General features: G+C 37.1%; 1 pseudogene; it reads right to left on the reverse strand.

Annotated features, from left to right (window-relative positions):
- Window positions 1-3,421: 3,421 nt before the first annotated feature.
- On the reverse strand, window positions 3,422-7,354 carry LOC101281289 (eukaryotic translation initiation factor 2A-like; annotated as a pseudogene).
- Between the last annotated feature and the right edge of the window lie 1,407 nt (window positions 7,355-8,761).

The raw sequence follows: 8,761 nt of genomic DNA on the forward strand, positions 1-8,761 counted from the left end.
CCCGACATGTAGTGAGCCCCTCTAAGAAAACACGTCCCCTGAGGCCAGTCTAAACCACAAATCCACAAAGCCATAAGCTAAATAAAAGCTTATTTGTTGAGGTGGTTTTTAAATGCAACACATTTTGTAGTAGATAACTGCTGCACTTTAGAATATCTCAACGTCTCATCTTGAAGGAAATCTCATTTATGTTAAGAAGTTATTAGTGCTATTGAGGGGTGTGTGTATGTGAGTGATTAGTTGGTTGCAAACCTTAGTAATTCACATTATGGGTTTTAATTTTTTTCCTTTGGTAGCTCAGCAGTCAATTTCTCTGGTAAAGAAGCCAATGTTGCTTCAAGATCTCAGATGTCAGATATGACTTGCAGAGGATATTATATATAAATGGTTGGATCCCAGTAAAATGTCCTAGATGTTAGTACGATTTGTTTTTCCCACCAAATTCCAGATTTTTTTTTCTTTTTTTTTTTGCGGTACGCGGGCCTCTCACTGTTGTGGCCTCTCACGTTACGGTGCACAGGCTCCGGACGCTCAGGCTCAGTGGCCATGGCTCACGGGCCCAGCCGCTCCGTGGCATGTGGGATCTTCCCGGACCGGGGCACAAACCCGTGTCCCCTGCATCGGCAGGCGGACTCTCAACCACTGCGCCACCAGGGAAGCCCCAAATTCCAGATTTTTAAAATTAAGTTGTCTCTAATTTGTGCAATGAAATGTTATTTACCCTACAGAAGAGTTTTAATAATATGGCACTTCACACACGCATTTATCACGGTCAAGACATTTGCTTTGAAATGTGGAATCTATCCACCTGTTGCCTCTCAAGTTTTTGAAAAAAAAAAAGACTCTAAGAATTAATTTCCACTTTTTATGTTTAATTCGTATCCAACAAATGTTATCATATTCCTAAATATAATCTTTCTTTCATTTTAATATCAGTGGACTCAGCTAGTATCTTCCAGGTGTAAATCATCTTCAGCCCTTAGACAAGGCTCTTAATGCACAAGTTAAGAACAATGTCAAATATTAAATGGCAATCAATTAACTTCTAGTTAGATTTCTGCTTTTAGCACCTACTCTCTCTGAAATTTTTTAACTGAAAATGTGCCTATTTTTGTATTTTTCCTTTAGCGTTTATTTTTCAAGCCTGCTAGTGACATTCCAAATGATATTTTTCTAACCAGATATTTTTATTATAGAAAGTGTGATAGGAATTTTGAGACAACACATGCCCTCTCTGAGCAGCCATTGACCATGCTAGAATCCTGAATGGTATTACATGATGGGGAAGAATTCCAAAAGTAACCCCAAGGAATGTATGACACTCATGAATAATCTTATTCTTGAGCTAATTTCTTGATCTGAGCTTTGCTCAAAAACTGAAAATAAAGCTGCAGAATAAAACTATAATTTGCTTCAGTGGATTAAAATGTATGTCAATTTAAATTTTATTTTTTCTACTATATTGAGATATAATTCACTTGCAGTAAACTACACATACTTAAATTGTACAATTTGAAGAATTTTGACCCAGGTATGCATTGTGAAACTGTAGTCATAATCAAGATACCAAACATTTTCATCTCAAAAGTTTTTTTCATGCCCCTGCCCCATCCTTCCCCTCACCCCCCACCCTTGTCCCAGCAGCTGATGATCTATTCTCTGTCAGGATGGATTAGTTGCATTTCCTAGAATCTCATACAAATGGAATTGTAGAGCAGCTATGAGATTTTGCCTTTCTTCCGCTCAGAATAATTATTCTGAGATCCATCCAAGTTGCATGTATTAGGAGGTTGTTGCTTTTTATTGCTAAGTAGTTTTCAATGGAATAAGTATACTGTATTTTGTTTACCTATAATCTTATTTGGGATGTCTCCAGTGTTTGGCTATTACAAATAAAGCTGCTATGAACACTCAGGTGTAAGTCTTTTATGGACATATATTTCTTTCTCTCTTGGGTAAATACTTAGTAGTAGAAGGGCTGCTTCTTATGGTAAGTGTGTGTTTAAAGTGTTTAAAACCATGTCAAACTGTTTCCAAAGCAGTTTTATCATTCTCACTCACAGTGTATGAGACACCCAGGGATTCTATATCCTCCTGTGAATCTTTTCAGCCACTCTATAGAACGTGTGCAGTGGTATCTGTTTTGTGTGTTTTTTTCTTTTTTTGGAGAGGAGTGATATTTGTATATCTTATAGTGTGAAGGACCCATGTAATCTTTTACCCAGTTTATCGGGTCATTTTTTTCCTATTAATGAGTTATAAGAATTTTTTTATATAATCTGAAGACTAGTCCTGTGCCTGATATATGTATTGCAAATATTTTCTCTCAGTTTGTGCATTCCCCTTTGATTTTCTTGTGTGATTTTCATAATTCTTTGGAAGAAAAATAGTTTTAGTTTTAATGAAGTCCCAAGTTATCAGTCGTTTTTCTTTTAAGATTCATGTGTGTGTGTGTGTGTGTGTGTGTGTGTGTGTGTGTGTGCTTACCCAAGATCATAAGGTATTTAAATAAATTTGTTTTTACCTTTTGTACTAGATATTATAGTTTTAGGTTTTATATTATCACCTATGATCCATTTCAAGTGTTTTAGTGTATGGCATGAGTGAAGGGTCTATGTCTAATTTTCTGTTATCATTTGTTGAGATGACTTTGCACTTCTCATTGAATTATCTGGTATCTTTGTCATTTACCATGAATGTGTAGGTCAACCAGTAGTTCTAAACCAGTAGTTCTGAACTGGTGGGTGATTTTGCCTCTCAGGGAATATTTGACAATGTCTGGACATTTTAAGCTGCCACAACTCAGGGGTGCTCCCAGCATCTAGTGCATGGAGGCCAGGGGCATGGCTGAACATTCTACAATGCACACAACAGCCCTCACAACAAAGTTATCTGTCCCCAAATATCAATAGAGCCAAAGTCGACAAACTATTGTCTCAGCTTTCTCTTCAGTTCCTTAGATCTACTTTGTCACCAGTATCGTGCAGTCTTGTTGACTTGGGGTTTAGAATAAATCCTGAAATCGGCTGGGGTAAATCCTCTGACTTTGTTCTGTTTTTAAAAAATCACTTTGGTTCTTCTAGCTTCTTTGTATTTCCATATAAATTTTAGTTACAACTTGTCAATTATTACAAAATTCATGCTGAATTTTATTTAATTGCACAGAATGTGTAGATATGTTCTGGAGGGAATGAACATCTAGAATATTGAGGTTTCACATTCAGGAACATGATATACTTTTGGCTCTCTTTAATTTCCCTCTGCAACTTTTTAAAAAATTAATTAATTAATTAATTTTCCTATAGTTTTCAGTGTAGAGTTCTTGGACATTACTTGTTAGATTTATTCTTAAGTATTTTAGGTTTCTTGCTCTATTTTTTAAAAAAAATCTTGAATGAATTGTTAAAGTTATAGATGAACATTAAGGATGGGCACATAGGTATTCCATAGATGTCAGTGTGTTTAACAGAAGAAATGTTTGCACTGGTTTCTGGTAACTTGCTCGCTTTCTGTGTATCTTAAATTCCCAATTCCACGTCTTTGGCTTGTGGAGAAAGGCTCTCTCTTGCTGCATTTTCTCCCATTGATGTTTTTGTAGCTGTTTTCCAGGTACTGTTTGTTCTTTCAGCTGTTCAATTGCCTACATCTTCTTCTTTAGGTTTTGGGTCTGTTTGTCTGTCTCAGGGTCTCTGGAAGGTGACTGAGAGGCTGTCTTTCATGGTGGCTTTGCTAGGTGGGAGTGGAGTCAAATCTGGACTCTTGTCCCCTCTTGCTCTCTGCTGTCTCAGCCTCATGCATCCTTTAATTATTAACGGCTGTTTTTGTTGGTGACTTTTCTTTTCCAGGTGGTGGTTTCTTATTCTGGGATTGTTCTTCCTCATGCAGTTCAGAATCGGTGACTGGTTCATTTCTTAAAACTTATAAGCGGTCACAAGTTTATATTCTTCACTGGGACTTCACTTAGAACTGCTTGGTAAATTATTGTCTTTCCTGTAAATATTCTATCCAAAAATGGCTGCCAGGAAACCTGTCATATTTCTGCATTTGAAGGTATATCCTAATTGTGCAAGATACAGCTGGGTTAATGCCAAATCTCGTACCCAGTGTTAACACATTATCCAAGAGGACAGGTGATCGTTAAAATGTGCTCACCACCTGGGCACCAAGGAAAATATTTAGAATATTTAGAGGAGACGGGTTTAGAAATGAGTTTGTAGTTTGCAATATCGTACACTTCCTTCATCTCCTCAGATTGTCAAGTTCAGATGCTACTAACATGTGTCCACAAGGGCTGTCGCAGTCTGCCTTAGGACAACCAGTCCCAACTTAAATGCAGAATCACATGTGGCAGGCGTGACACGGTAAATAGTACAAATTCCAAACTGCATCATAAATGGAGCCGTTTTTGGGTAATTGCACTACATCAATTTCTCTACTTGCTGCAATGTAATGAAAATTTTTTCCCACAATAGGAAGTTCTTGTCTTGTCAACATCTGTACCAGCTGTTACAACACAGCAGTGGTTTTCTATTCCTTAGCATTGTAATCTTATCAGCCTTAAGGAAACTTTTGTTGACTAAAGCTGCATTAGGTGCACCCAAGTTGAGGTACTGATCTAATCTACAAAATGAAAATATGCCCTTACTCCCCAGGACATGGACAGCCACCTTGTATAGTTAAGGTCCATGTGATAACACAAAATAATTCTTTGCAAATTTAATTTATTTGCAATCACATTAAAATCGTTGTTGTCAAAGAAGGGAACTTCATTGTTAACATTTCTGGCGCAAATAGTTTCATCTTCTGACCAGGATGGATGCCAATTTTGCATTGTTTTTCTGAATGAAGACTTCAAACATGCTCTGGTCTTTACATGACAAAGTTGGAGCTCAGGTATCCCAGCTGTGCTCTAAGCTGGTTTTAAAATACAGAGAAAGTGTGTAGCATTGTGTTAGGGTCAAAGAAAATAACAAGAATAGAGAAGAATCTTTATTGTATGTTTTTCTGTCTTTTGGATGGCTCCTGACTCATGAGACGGTTTGACAGACAAATTTATTTTTATGTATTTTTCAATTAAATTTAAAAATTATTTTCATTTTGAAGTGACTGGAGACTCACATTCAGTTGTAAGAAATAATATGAAGAGAGCCCGGGTATCTTTTACCCAGCTTTCTACAATGTAAATCTACCTGTAAATCTTTCTACAATGTAATCTACCTGTATTATCTACAGTGATAATCTACCTGTAAGCTATAGCAAAGTATCACCGTCAGGATGTTTACACTGATACAGTCAAGATACAGACCATCCCCATCACATGACTTCCTGCCTTCCTACAGCCCTCTGTTCTCTGCTTCTATAATTTAGTCATTTCAAGAATGTTGTGTAAGTAGAATCATATAGAATATAACTTAGGGAGATTGCCTTTTTTTTTTCATTCAGCATAATTCAGATAAGGATTCATCCAAGTTGTATCAATAGCTTGGTTTTTCATTGACTATACTCTATGGTATGGATGTGTCACAATTTCACCATTCATCCATTGAAAGACATTTGGCCTGCTTCCAATTTTTGCCTATTAAGCATAAAGTGTCTATAAATATTTGTGTGGATGATATTGTGTGAACATAAGTTTTCATTTCTTTGCCATCAGTGTCTAGGAGTACAATTACAAGTTTGTATGGTAGCCACATACTTAGTTTTTTAAGAAACTACCAAACTGTTTCCAGAGAGGTTGTACCATTTTACTTGTTATTTATCATGTTGCTGTAGGAATAGGAGAGGAGAAGGTTTCTGACAACTTAATGTCTAATGGGTTCCTTCAGGAAGTTGGGAGACCCAAAAGGAGACACGGGTTTGGTGAGATTAAAATCGCGGTTTTAGAAACAGACTTACAGACATAGAAAACAGACTTGTGGTTGCCAAGGGGGTGGGGGTGGGGGAGGGATGGAGTGGGAGTTTGGGATGAGCAGATGCAAACTATTATATATAGGATGGATAAACAACAAGGTCCTACTGTATAGCACAGGGAACTATAGTCAATATTCTTTGATAAACCATCATGGAAAAGAATATGAAAAAGAATATATATATATATATATATATATATATATATATATATCCGAGACACCCTGCTGTACAGAAGAAACTAATGCAACATTATAAATCAACTATGCTTCAGTAAAATAGATTTAAAATTTTTTTTCAAAATAAATTTAAAAAATGACAGTTTTGTTTTGAACGTCATGAGTTTGAGATGTCTGTGATGGAAACCCTAGTGGAGCTGGCCTGCCAGCGTTTGGACAAACACCCACTGCTCAGCAGTGAGACTGGCAGAAGATGCAGATTGGAGATGTGTGGTCTGGAAGCCAGGAGAGGACACAAGAGTTGAGTGATAAGAATAGAAGGATGTAGAAGAACCCTGAAAATTAGAAGTTCCAGGGGAGTAAGAAACTAAGAAAGAGTCCCTGATGTGAATTTCAGACAAACTGAGGAAATACAGCAGGTGCCCATGTCCAGGAAGCCAAAATAGACCCTGGTTTTAGGACACGCTATAGGTGGACCCCTTCGGTGCTTTCAGTTTTGATGGACTGGTGATGACAGAAGCCATGTTTAAAATTGAACGTGGCCAAGACAGTGTAGACTGGTCTTTGGTCCAAGTGGAAATCCATTCTGGGGAGGTAAAAATGCCTGCTTCCAATGGAGCAGACTTCCTCCCTAAATGTCACATTGTCCTTGGTCAGAATGACTGGAGAGACAAGCTTAAGGGTTTTCCCCAGAGTAGGAGGGAATCAACAAAATCTCGTTGCTTGTAGATGAAGTCCTTATCTCTTAACCTTCATGATTTGATTCTTTAAAATTTTGCCAAAGCCATCACAGTGACTTAAAACGAGGGTAAATTTTCTTTCAAGGGGAATGTTAGGTTTAGGTATGTTGATGGAAATAATCAATAAACAATCTATAATAGGAATAGAAAAGAGTTTTATTCTTGCCAAACTGAGGACGTTAGCCCAGGAGACACAGATCCAAGAACCACTTGAATCGTGTTCTCCAGACTACAAAATAGGCGAGGGTTATAAAGGCAAAAACCACAGAGTTACGTAAGGTGCTTGTCAAGAATTATAATTGGAGCCGGCAAGCAGTAAGGGTGCTTGTTAAGCAAGGATTGGTTGGGGTCTGAAATGGTTGCATAGTTACAAGGGGAGACCTTGAGACCATACGGTTGCAGCTGGCAGCTATTCACAGATACTGTTTTGAGAACGGCTGGTGGTGTCCTTCAGTCTGACACGGGTCAGAAAACTCATGTTCACAGGGATGCAGGAACGTGTCTGAAATTATGGCCACTCACCTCCATTTTGAATGCCTGAACCACAGTTACTCCATTTTGATTTTAAAATGCATTCTTTTCCCTAATGGTTAAAGCAGATGTACGATGCATGTTTGACAGGCTGTAAGAGTCTGTTCTGGTTAGCATAAAATTCAAGCCAAATCGTGTATAAGCCAGAATGACTTTCCCATACCTCAGTATGTGAAAAATTCTCCCATCAGGCATTAATAATGTTGAATGATCACATTAAATAATAAAGAAATCATAATTTAATGGTCAAAATCTAAGGAACTTATACCGGGCAACTGTTGAAATACATCAGTTAAAATTGCTCATAGATCACTTTATCAGGAATCTCTAAAAGCTGTAATAACAACATACATCAGCTCTTAATGTTTCAATAATTTTTACATACTCCTTTTATTTACATAGACTTTTGTTTCTTTACTAAAATTATCTGTGAAATATTCAATAAAATAATGTTTATGATCAATATAATGGTATCCCCTTAATTCTGAAAGGATTCTATGGGTTTTTTATAGAATGGCTTATAAAATAAATGACAAGATAATTGTTTGATTAGCCCATGGATGGTAATGACAGGGAAAATGAGGTTGACATTAAAAAATACCATTAAAATATATTTGGCAGTAAGATCCAGAAAACAAATGAGTTAGAACAGCAAAAGAATAGTATCTAATTAACCCTAAAAACAAGAGGAAGACTGATGTTTTTCCCTAGACGATAAACTAAAAAAGCCACTTGCTTTTAAACCCGTCAGGAAGCACCTCCCTCCCCTACTTGACTGATAATAAGCCAGTCTATCCCAAATTTTGGTACTTAAAGGCTTTTATAGCAAATGAGAGAATAGTAAAGCTAATGCCCCTTAACAGGAATTTCATTTGCACCAGTTTCATTCTGAGTATGACAAATCCATTCAATACACCCGATCTTTACACAAAAATGATTTAAAATGGATGATTACATGGGTACAGTAATTGAACTTTCCCCCTTGGCTATGAGAAAATCATGTCTTTAGCATTAAGGACTCCTTAAAACAACTGAATTTCAATACGAAGAATGACCTCAGAGATTGGAGGTTAATTTCTCACTTAATTTCTCCACTTTGTACTGCTCCTACCTGTCGTTTGGAGTCTCTGTAATCCAGTTTCTTTCGTTTCTTCCCCTGATGTCTCTAACTGTATCACTTTCCCACTGGAAGATGGGCTTGTCCTTTCTGCCTTAAAGGACACGTTATTCCACTTCTAAGTAGGTTAACTTTGCCACATAAATTTTTTCAGTTAGCGTGTGCCATATGCACTTGATGCTAAAATATGTACTGGGGAGTTTGTCTTTACTTTTAAAAGTGTGGGGTTTCTGGCTTCACTCTTTGATCTTTATAAAGCCATATGGTTTTTCTGACCTTGGATAATG

The sequence above is a fragment of the Orcinus orca genome, chromosome 2 (assembly GCF_937001465.1).
Source record: "Orcinus orca chromosome 2, mOrcOrc1.1, whole genome shotgun sequence".
Classification (NCBI taxonomy): Eukaryota; Metazoa; Chordata; class Mammalia; order Artiodactyla; family Delphinidae; genus Orcinus; species Orcinus orca.